Here is a 12,050-nt window from a genome sequence, read left to right on the forward strand (position 1 = left end):
AAAGATTAGGAAGGACTTCCTGAGATTAAGAGCCGTTGGAGAGTGGCCTAGGCTACCTGGGAGTGTGGTGAAGTCTTTTTCTCAGGAGCCTTTTCTGCAGAGGCTGCTTATCGGGAGTGCTTTGATTGTGCTTTCTTGCATGGCAGGGGGTTGGACTGGATGACCCTTGGGGATCTCCTACAGCTCTAGGATTCTATATCAAGAGTAGGCAATATGGGGTCTAATGGATACACTTTTTCTCTCCCGTCCACCATCTCATCCTGACCAACGCCAACCCTGTTGGGATCAAAATGTTTCCCATCTTTCCTTCACTTTTTGCCTGTGAAAAAGAAGAGGAAGGGGAGGGGAGGGCAGGGAGGGGACTTAGGAAGAACCCCCTCCTTCCCGCCCCACCCAGTGTGCTCTGGCCAGCCATGCGGCCTTCAATTTAGAAAGTTTGCCCATGCCAAATGTAGAGGAATTGACATCGAGGGCTGCAGAGACTCCCGCCTTCAAATTGGTATAACAACCACAGCGGAGAGTTCCACAGTTCCTGGGCTCTGCAATTGCAATCCACTGATGAAATGTGCCTCCAGCAGCCAGCCCAGGCAGGGACGAGCAAGCCTCATATGCCTTTCCTTTACTTTCCCCAAGCCCTGACATTGTATCTTATCCCCCAATAAAAGATCCAAAATTGCAACTTTTAAACTCTCCCGCTTGCTACTTTGTGTCCTTCGCTTTACTGAAGTGTCTAATGCATGAAATTAACCCTTTCTAGGCTCCAGGGAACTGCGAGCCTGCCTGGGGTGCCTTTCTGGTGTCCCAGGGATGCAGAATCTATACTAACAAAAATCGTGGATACAGGGTTTTTCCTTCTAGATCTCTGTATCCGCCAAACTTTAAGATGGCGGATCGGGTCCATTTTAGTCTCATATTTTTCTGCATGAAATTCCAAACATAACTGCTATCTCGCTTTTCCCTTTATGGATCCCTACGCCCGAGTAACAACCTTTAAGGTTCCAGGAATATTTTCCGGCTCAAAACAGCTGATTTTGACAAACAGCTGGCTCCCTCCTCTCCATTGCCGATCGGCTCAGCTTCTCCTCGCCTTCGCCAGACTCTGGACTCGGGGACCCGATGCGCTCTCCCCCATGGGACTCAGGGAAGGGTCTGGCCAGGAAGACCCCTTCCCCTGGGGAAGTTCTAGTTCGCCAAGGACTCTCAAGGAAGCCGATTACAGCACGGCAGGGGGGAGGGGCTGTTTCTGCCGGCTCCAAGGACTCCATCCTTTCCCCCTTGTGCCCCCCCGCCGATCATGAACTCTCTGGCGCTTACCCTTTTTGGGCATCAATGAGCCCTTTTCCTCCCCATGAACTTTCCAAGAAACCCAGGACAAAAAATATTCATTTTCATAATAAAATTGCTTTATTAATTTTGTTTGGGGAAGGGATGGGAATAAGTTTAATTAATGTACTATGTATGGAATGTTTATGGATGTGTACCCCTTGCATTACCCTCTGCCCCTCCAACTTTGCCCCACAAAAAGAACCCAGAAGCGGAAGATCCGAGAGCGCCCAGCTGCCCGTAGGGGGGCCGTTTGCCTCACAATGAAACCCCCATCACTCCATCTTTTGCATGGAACAATAACTAAGGAAGTTTTTCTATTTGTCTTCGGAGCATGCCCAATAAATAGATTTCTTCCTCCGGCCAAGTCTTAATTTGCCAGCAACAATAGGGGCCAGGCTGCCCTCCAGGGAGTCTGTGCCCAGCCTTGATCATATCTCCCGAAACCCATTAAGCAACATATTTGCTCTGTTTCAGCCAGGAAAAAAACAGATTGATTCAATCATCCTTCTCCTTTACCCAAACAATAGTTTACCTTCCCAGCTGGCCGACTTTGCCCCCGGACGCGTGAAGGTCCTTTGTCAAGCAATCATAATCCTTCCTCCTCCATTGTTACCCTTTTCTGTCCCGCCTCCTCGTCCCTGATTCGCTGGCTCCCCGAAGCGAGGGAACTCTGTGATAGGCTGAGTGCAGGGAGGGACCGGCAAGCCTCTCCCAGCTGTTCAGCCATCCACCAATCACAGCCAAGCCGGGTGAGGGAAGGCGGGCGGGAGATTCAAGATTGCGGGACTTACTGTATGTATAAAGATGCCTCCAAAACTCTGTATAACCATGCTTGTAGGTGAATGATCACTACAATTGCATCCTTTTCAGCTGAATCGCAAAATAAAAGCCTCGGTTGCCACTTCTTCAACTTCTTGGACGGGAAAATAATTTCTTTTAACATTTTATCGGTCGCTTGGATTGGCTTCCTGAAAGTCTCGCTGAGAAGGTAGCGGATCCTCTTTGGTGCGGTCCGGGGGTACCCTCCTTCCGAGGAGACCCATTTAAAGTTACAGGTTTCATTTGGCTCACCACGAAGGGACCCTGCTTGGAGGTCCAGATAAATTATAGTGTAAATTTCCAAGCAGGCTACGCTTGGTCCAGAATCTCTGGGACAACTTGCGAGGAGGAACGTCTGAGGAAACGAGGCGCCTCAAACCAATCAGGATCTTTGGAAAACCAAAATAAAATACAAATTCTCCTACAGCACCTTCCTCTTGGTGAATTGTCTTGGACTTTCGGTCAACGGAGCATAGGGAAGCTTCTCAAGGACTTCCTGGAAGAAGGGCCACCGACGCCGGGGGGGAAAACGTCTGAAGGTAAGCAGCTGTGAGTCACACCAAGACTCCCAGGTGATAGGAATCCCCTTTGAAGTTGGGAACTTCTGGTAAAGGGGGATTCGGGAACAAATTCCTGGGCTGAGGTGTGGGTAAGACCTGGCGATTTGGGAAGGGTATCTGCAGTCCAACTTGACTTGGGACAGTCTGGGGAGGGAAGGAAGTTCCCTCGCCTATAGGTCGCCAGGTGTTGGCCGCTCAGGTTCTAGTGGAGGGGACTTTTGGGTGGAGGCTCGTGTTTTCAGTTGGCAGAGCTGATCCCCCATTAACTACCAGGAGGGTAGAGGCTGAGCTAGAATGGGCGCATGCGGATCTCAACTCAAACATCCTGTCTCAAGGGAAACACCTTTAGGAAAGCTCTTGGCCAGTTGGGACAGGCTAACATCACGTTCGATGGATCAGGCCAAGATGGTCAAATATAGCACTCGTGAGTGGCCCCTAAGGCCCTTGAAGGGAGGGGCCTCCTGGCCCCCACATGGCAGTACCAGCAAGGAGCTAATTTTGAAGCTCCAGGAGGATTGCCATAGTCGGGCCAAGTGGAAAGAACTTGCCTACGTTTCGTGCTTTTTGGCCCTAAGCCAGGAGCAGGAAGAAGAGGGGGAGGGAGCCCAACTCCTACCATGCAAGGAAGTGGCTGCAAAGCCTCCCCCTTCTAAAGATCCTCTCCTAGACCCCATACCCTCCCCCCCTGAGGAGGATCTCCTCGAAGTTATTGCTTGCCCCCCTCCCTACCGTCCAAGACCACCCCCAACCTCTCCATCCACTCCTGCCCCTCCTTCTGCCCCTATTCCACCCCCACCACAACCCCAGGGATCTTCCCAAGACCAACCTCTCCTCCCTGGGGTCCCCACACTCTTGGTCAGTCCAGCCCAACCACAGGGCCGCCCCAGCACTCCTGCAGCAGGGAGTTCCTCTTCTCAACCCAGCAACTACACAGTCCAGAGTGCATCCACTCCACTATACCTCCCTTCCCAGACCCCTCCAGCTCTCTCTTCCAGCCCCATTCCATTTCCCCTTGCCCAGTCTCCTTCCCTCCTCCAGCAGGGGCCCAGCAGGACCCCTTCTCTGGTCCCCAGCCACTCCACCACCCCACTCTCCCTTTCACAAGCATTCTCCATCCATAGCTCTTTTGACCCACTGGCCTCCTCAACTTCACACACATGCACACCCTCTGACCTCCAGTCAGACCCTTTCTCCCTTCCAACTTCAGGCCTCTGCACCTCCCAGGGGCCACCTGGCCCCCGGCCAGGACTCCCAGCCACACACATGCCTGGATCTTCCCCTTCTCCTTGTCTATCCCCTCACCCCCCAGGTGCCTCCTGCCCCACTGGTAATCTGGGACCTCTGATTCCCCTTCCACCCCCAGCCCAGGTTTCCCAGGCAGCTTCGCAGCCAGGAGGAGACCCTTTTGAGCCTCTCATCACGAAGGGCAGCTTGCGTAACCACCCCAATGTGATAGCCCCCCTGAGGGAGGTAGTAGGGAGTGGAGGGACCCCTGTCCTCATCCACGTTCCCTTTACCACCTCTGACCTCTTAAATTGGAAAAGGAACACTGCCCCTTTGTCCCAGGACCCTTTTGAAATGTCTGAACTATTCAGGACCATCTTCCTTAACCATCGTCCTACTTGGGGGGACGTGATGACCCTGCTGTCCTCGCTTCTCACACAGGAGGAGAAGCGCCGCCTACTGGCAGCAGCTCAAGCAGAGGTTATGAAGGGAGATGTAGATGATGGGAGGGATAAGGAACTAGTTTTTCCAACACAGGAGGACCCAGGCTGGGATTACAACACTGATGCAGGCAGGATGGCCCTGAAAGGCTTCCACCGTGCCATTTTGGTTGCCATGCCCCTGGTCTACCCTCGTCCCTTGAATTTGTCCAAATTTTTTGACCTCAAACAAGAGCCTAATGAGAGTCCATCTGACTTTTATGACCGCATCTGCAAAACAGCCAGGCAGTGGACCAATGTTGATCCCACTCATCCTGAGTATTTCACCATGGTGAACACTCTGTTCATTGGGAGGTCAGCTAGGGACATCCGGCTCAAGCTTCAGAAGCTGGAAGATGGGGAGGGAATGCCCATCTCACAGCTGATCAACATTGCCTTCAAGGTCTTCCACAATAGAGAGGATGCTGCGGCCCAGAAAGAGGAAGATGATCTAAAGGCTCAAGCAGAGGTCCAAACTACCAGCCTGGTAGCTGCCTTGGCAGAAAGGGACAGGGAGAGGGAGAGGGGGAACAGAGATGCCAGGGATAGACCAGCATGGAGGGACCAGGGGAGGCAAGGGGGAAACAGGGATGCCAGGTGCTTTCAATGCCAGGCCAAGGGGCACTTCAGGAGGGAGTGCCCAGAGCTCAATGAGAGGGGGCCCCAGGGGAGGGTCATGTGACTAGGACGGCAGATTTCCCTGGCCCCTTCTGACCCCATCGTGCCACTTAAATTAGGGAAAAGGACAGTTGACTTCCTCCTGGATTGTGGGGCAACCCACTCAGTGGTCACACAGGGGTTCAGGGGGACTGAGTTGGGAACGAGGAAGGTACAGGTAGTGGGGGTCTCAGGGAAAGAGGCAAAAAGGTCATTCCTGAAGCCCATGGAATGTGAGGTGGGAGGGAAGACCCTAACTCATGAGTTCCTCTACATGCCTGAATGTCCTGTTCCCCTTTTGGGCCGGGACATCTTGTGTAAGATCAGGGCACAAGTTGCTTTTGGGCCAGAAAAGATCATCTTGGCAGTGCCTGAGGAGGAGGGATGGAGGGCACAGGCTTTCCTGCTCCATCAGCCCAGCCCAGAGGCTGACCTCATCCCCTTGGCCATCCTCCAACAGGTGGATCCCATTGTGTGGGCCGATGGGATCCCTGGGAGAGCCAAGAACATTGCCCCTGTCTCAATAGCTCTCAAGCCTGACATCACACCTCCTAGGATCCCCCAGTATAGGATTTCCCTGGAAGCCCGCCAGGGGCTCCAGCCAATTATTGACAATTTCTTGCAGCATTCCTTGTTAAGAGAGTGTGCTTCACCCTACAACACACCAGTCCTTCCTATTCGTAAGGCAGATTCGCGGGAATTTCGCTTTGTGCAAGACCTTAGAGCCATCAATGCCATTGTAGTGGACATACACCCTGTGGTGCCAAACCCTTACACTCTTCTCTCTACTATCCCTCCTTCTTGCTCACGTTTTACTGTTCTTGACTTGAAGGATGCGTTTTTTTCCATACCTCTTCATGCAGATAGCCAGGAGATTTTTGCCTTTGAGTGGGAGCATGTGGGCACAGCCAGGCGGGTGCAGCTTTGCTGGCAGGTCTTGCCACAAGGCTTTACCTGTTCACCAACCATCTTCAACCAGAGCCTTGCCTCAGAACTGGAGAAGTGGCCTGATCGCGACCAGGGGGTCCTCCTGCAGTACATTGACGACCTACTTCTTTGCTGCTCCGATGAGGACACCTGCAGACGCCTCACCGTCAGTCTTCTCAACTTCCTGGGAGAGGCTGGGTTCAAGGTATCCAAGAAGAAGGCCCAGATCTGCAAGGACACCGTGAGGTATCTGGGGTTTGATGTCTCCCAAGGACAAAGGGCATTGGGGCCAGAGAGGAAGGAGGCCATCTGCAGGGTCAAGGAGCCCAGAACGAAGAAACAGCTGAGGGGATTCTTAGGGATGGCTAGCTTTTGCAGAATTTGGCTACCAAACTTTGGACTGGTTGCCAAACCCCTCTATGAGGCAACATCTGGCCCAGAGACTTTCCTTGTTTGGTCGGCTGAATGCCGAACTGCTTTTGAGGCCATCAAGAGAGCCCTGATGTCTGCTCCTGCCCTTGGGCTCCCAGACATGGCCAAGCCTTTCTTCCTCTTTGTTCATGAACGCCAGGGGGTCGCAGCGGGGGTGCTGACCCAACCTCTGGGCAGCACCAAAAGACCCGTTGCCTACTTTTCCAAGAGGCTGGACAACACCAGCCTTGGGTGGCCTGCCTGCCTGAGAGCTGTGGCTGCCACTGCCATGGTAGCTGAAGAAGCCAGGAAGCTGACGTTGGGCCAGCCCATGACTGCCTACGTGCCCCATAGTGTCCTGGCTGTCCTGGATGCAAAGGGGACCAACTGGCTGTCTGCCGGCCGGCTTACTCGCTACCAGGCCCTCCTCATCGACCAGGGAGACCTCACCTTGGCCACCACCAACTGCCTCAACCCAGCCACCCTGATGCCCATCGAGACGGCCGAGGGAGACCACCAGGAGCCTCACGACTGCATCGCCACCATCGAGGAGGTCTACTCCAGCCGCCCAGATCTCAAGGACCAGCCCCTTCCAGATGCACAGCTTGAGTTCTTCACGGATGGCAGCAGCAGCGTCCACCATGGGGAGAGAAGAGCTGGATATGCGGTGGTCACTCTGTGGGACACCATAGAGGCAGAGCCACTTCCCCCAGGCACCTCTGCCCAGAAGGCAGAGCTCATCGCCCTCACCAGAGCCTTGGAGCTGGCTGAGGGAAAGGCTGTCAACATCTACACAGATTCTAAGTTTGCATTCCATGTGCTTCATGCCCATGGAGCTATTTGGAAGGAAAGGGGGCTGCTGACAACAGCTGGCAGCCCTGTCAAACACCAGGCTGAAATTCTAAGACTCTTGGATGCTGTTTGTAAGCCTGCTGCAGTTGCTGTCATCCACTGCAGAGGGCACCAGACAGGGGACCAGGACATTGCGAAAGGGAACCGGAGGGCAGACACTGCTGCAAAGGGAGCTGCCAACCGGGAGCCCACCTTCCTGGGGGCCCTGATTCCTGACACCACCGTGACCACTCTCCCTGTTTATGGGACCATGGACGATGAGTTTGCCAAGGGAGAGGGTCTGAAACAGGAAGAGGGCTGGTGGAAGGACTGCCAGGGTCGCCTGCTCCTGACAGATCCCCTCATGCGTGAAGTGGCCCTCCGTCTCCACAAAAGCACCCATTGGGGCCACGATGCTATGTTGGAGCATCTCAGGACTTTCTTCATCGGTCCTCGCATGGCCCAGCAGTCCATTTGGGCCTGCAGAAGGTGTCTCCTATGCCTGAAGAACAACCCCAAGATCCAGAAGAAGCCAGAAGTGGGGCATCTCAAGGCTGGCCTCCAACCAGGACAGGTGTGGCAGGTGGACTTTGCTGAACTGCCATCCAGTAAGAGGTACAAGTACTTGCTGGTATTTGTGGACTGTTACAGTGGATGGCCAGAAGCCTTTCCCTGCTACACCTGCACAGCCAAAGAGGTCAGCCATGCCCTTCTGAACCACATCATCCCGCGCTTTGGATTGCCTCTCTGCCTCTCCTCAGACAACGGTGCATCTTTCATCTCCAAGACCACCCAGCAGGTCGCCCATGCCCTCCAGATCAAGTGGGACTTGCACACCAGCTGGCATCCTGAGGCCAGTGGCAAGGTTGAGAGGATGAACCAAACCATCAAAAGACAACTGGCTAAGATCTGTCAGCAGGCGCGCTTGCCTTGGCCTGATGCCCTCCCTCTTGCTCTCACTCGGATCAGGGCAGCCCCTAGGGGTGGGCTGAAGCTAAGTCCTTTTGAAATTCTCTATGGTAGACCTTTTCCTTCCTCACAGGTTCCTCTGAAGGCTGAGCATCTCCACGAGGTTGGGGCCGACAGTATTAGGGAAAGATTGTCTTTTCTTACCTCTATCCTTTCTTCTTTAAATAGGTACCTTCTCTCCCACCTTCCTGTCCCCTTGGATGCTCCTGTCCACGACTTCTCCATTGGCGACTGGGTCCTCGTACGCACGTGGAAGCCTGAAGCCCTGTCGGAGAAGTGGGTCGGCCCTCATCAGATCCTCCTCACAACGCACACCGCCGCCAAGGTATCCGGCATCCGGGCCTGGGTCCATCATTCCCGGCTGAAGCGGGCCCCTGAGCCAGAAGTGGGGTCCACTGAGGAGGAGGAGGACGACAACCAGTGGACTGTTGAGTCAGGGGAGGATCTCCGGCTGCTGTTCCGGAAAGTACCGCCACGAGACCCCCCATCCACTGATCAAGCCGACCCACCGCCTTCTGGGGCCCCCAGGGTAAAGAAGCGCCGTGCACGAGGACAGAGGCATCGCCCGAAACTACCCTCCTAATTCCATGTTTCTGGCACCACGGGAACCCACTTTTTTCCTCTACACCTCCGGGTTTCGACAGCTCGTTTGACAGCTGTCAAAAGTCTACCAGCTGATTTTGACAGCGCGCGCCAGGGAATCTCCTGCTTTCGATTTCCACTGAGCCCCGGCTAGAGTGAGTGGAGCTGTACTTTCAGAACTATTTGGAACCGTGAGTTTATTTATTCCTATTATTTCCCGGGCGGAGCTGTCCATCAACTTCAGCATGCATTTCTCTGCTTTTCTGTGCCTAATATCCTTGACCCAATGTGCCGCTTCTAGCCCCGTACTGTATGAATGGCTGTCAAGCAAGGCAAACTTCTGGCAGCAGCTAGCCTCTAGAGTCCTAAATGTCTCTGATTTCTGTCTATCAAGTGGGATCACTGCCACGGACCTGTTCTCCACATGTCTAATTGGCATTCCAGAACCTCTGGAAACTTTTAGAAATTACACTATTTTCCAAGACTACCCTTCCAAGCCCATGTCCTATGGAGATCTGCCTCAGTGGGGAAGGGCTGTCAGGGAAAGGGAGCCAGGCATGGTGGCTATTAAATTGGCTCACAGCCCTCATGCCTCTCATTGTTTTCAAATTCCCCATTGTGCAGGGAAGTGCCAAAAGTCGCCCAGGGACAATCTGCTAAATTGTTCATCCTTTGAAATATTGCCATATATGAATGCCCATTTGGTTTTGCCCCCAGGATGGTTCTTCTTGTGTGGGCGGACAGCCTATAGTTACCTGCCAGCCAATTCCACCTTGGGGAATTGTGCCCTGGGTAGGTTGTCCATTTTTATGCCTTCTAAAGGGGACTTGGAGATGGCACACTCCTTGGCCCGGGAGGCTAGGTCCATCCAAACTTTGGACCCAAATTGTGATCCCTCTATGGTCATCAAGGGCATCCCCCAATTTGTGGCAACTGCCCTGTTCACCCCTGGGGTGGCAGCTGGCATGAACTACCGGGCCATTAAACATCTGGCCTGTGCTCTGGTCAAAAACATCAATTTCACCTCACAAGCCCTAGCCTCCATGGCCTCAGAGATGCAGGAGCTGAGAGAGGCTGTGTTGGATAATCGAGCTGCCATTGATTTCTTGCTGTTAAAGAATCATTATGGCTGTGAGAGTGTGCGCCACATGTGCTGCTTCAATCTGACTGACCAGACCCCTGTAGTCAACAAAGCCATAGAAGGTATGAAAGATCTGGCAGCTGGGATTCAGGAAACCACAGGCTTTGATCTAAACTTTTTGACAGACTGGCTCCCTTCTCTGGACTGGTTAAGAAAAGGTTTTCTAGTTTTGCTTGGCCTCGTATTTCTCCTCCTTGTTCTGAGCTGCTGCTGGACCAACATTCCCTCTCTGTTCAAAATTTGTGGAAAAAGGGGGCAATTAGAACCGTCTCGCCAGATGCCCCTGCTGCATTTGGCTGGGTACCAAGCATGGGCGGAAACTTTAAGTAGGCGGAGCCTACGTCAGTTTCCGAGTGGGGAGATGACATCGAGGGCTGCAGAGACTCCCGCCTTCAAATTGGTATAACAACCACAGCGGAGAGTTCCACAGTTCCTGGGCTCTGCAATTGCAATCCACTGATGAAATGTGCCTCCAGCAGCCAGCCCAGGCAGGGACGAGCAAGCCTCATATGCCTTTCCTTTACTTTCCCCAAGCCCTGACATTGTATCTTATCCCCCAATAAAAGATCCAAAATTGCAACTTTTAAACTCTCCCGCTTGCTACTTTGTGTCCTTCGCTTTACTGAAGTGTCTAATGCATGAAATTAACCCTTTCTAGGCTCCAGGGAACTGCGAGCCTGCCTGGGGTGCCTTTCTGGTGTCCCAGGGATGCAGAATCTATACTAACAAAAATCGTGGATACAGGGTTTTTCCTTCTAGATCTCTGTATCCGCCAAACTTTAAGATGGCGGATCGGGTCCATTTTAGTCTCATATTTTTCTGCATGAAATTCCAAACATAACTGCTATCTCGCTTTTCCCTTTATGGATCCCTACGCCCGAGTAACAACCTTTAAGGTTCCAGGAATATTTTCCGGCTCAAAACAGCTGATTTTGACAAACAGCTGGCTCCCTCCTCTCCATTGCCGATCGGCTCAGCTTCTCCTCGCCTTCGCCAGACTCTGGACTCGGGGACCCGATGCGCTCTCCCCCATGGGACTCAGGGAAGGGTCTGGCCAGGAAGACCCCTTCCCCTGGGGAAGTTCTAGTTCGCCAAGGACTCTCAAGGAAGCCGATTACAGCACGGCAGGGGGGAGGGGCTGTTTCTGCCGGCTCCAAGGACTCCATCCTTTCCCCCTTGTGCCCCCCCGCCGATCATGAACTCTCTGGCGCTTACCCTTTTTGGGCATCAATGAGCCCTTTTCCTCCCCATGAACTTTCCAAGAAACCCAGGACAAAAAATATTCATTTTCATAATAAAATTGCTTTATTAATTTTGTTTGGGGAAGGGATGGGAATAAGTTTAATTAATGTACTATGTATGGAATGTTTATGGATGTGTACCCCTTGCATTACCCTCTGCCCCTCCAACTTTGCCCCACAAAAAGAACCCAGAAGCGGAAGATCCGAGAGCGCCCAGCTGCCCGTAGGGGGGCCGTTTGCCTCACAATGAAACCCCCATCACTCCATCTTTTGCATGGAACAATAACTAAGGAAGTTTTTCTATTTGTCTTCGGAGCATGCCCAATAAATAGATTTCTTCCTCCGGCCAAGTCTTAATTTGCCAGCAACAATAGGGGCCAGGCTGCCCTCCAGGGAGTCTGTGCCCAGCCTTGATCATATCTCCCGAAACCCATTAAGCAACATATTTGCTCTGTTTCAGCCAGGAAAAAAACAGATTGATTCAATCATCCTTCTCCTTTACCCAAACAATAGTTTACCTTCCCAGCTGGCCGACTTTGCCCCCGGACGCGTGAAGGTCCTTTGTCAAGCAATCATAATCCTTCCTCCTCCATTGTTACCCTTTTCTGTCCCGCCTCCTCGTCCCTGATTCGCTGGCTCCCCGAAGCGAGGGAACTCTGTGATAGGCTGAGTGCAGGGAGGGACCGGCAAGCCTCTCCCAGCTGTTCAGCCATCCACCAATCACAGCCAAGCCGGGTGAGGGAAGGCGGGCGGGAGATTCAAGATTGCGGGACTTACTGTATGTATAAAGATGCCTCCAAAACTCTGTATAACCATGCTTGTAGGTGAATGATCACTACAATTGCATCCTTTTCAGCTGAATCGCAAAATAAAAGCCTCGGTT

General features: G+C 52.9%; 1 protein-coding gene across 1 annotated transcript in view; it reads right to left on the bottom strand.

Annotated features, from left to right (window-relative positions):
• Positions 1-12,050, bottom strand: part of SNX11 (sorting nexin 11) — a 44,729-nt gene that overhangs the window by 30,042 nt on the left and 2,637 nt on the right. The gene's annotated exons all lie outside the window — the stretch shown is intronic.

Source organism: Anolis sagrei, chromosome 6, assembly GCF_037176765.1.
Source record: "Anolis sagrei isolate rAnoSag1 chromosome 6, rAnoSag1.mat, whole genome shotgun sequence".
NCBI lineage: Eukaryota > Metazoa > Chordata > Lepidosauria > Squamata > Dactyloidae > Anolis > Anolis sagrei.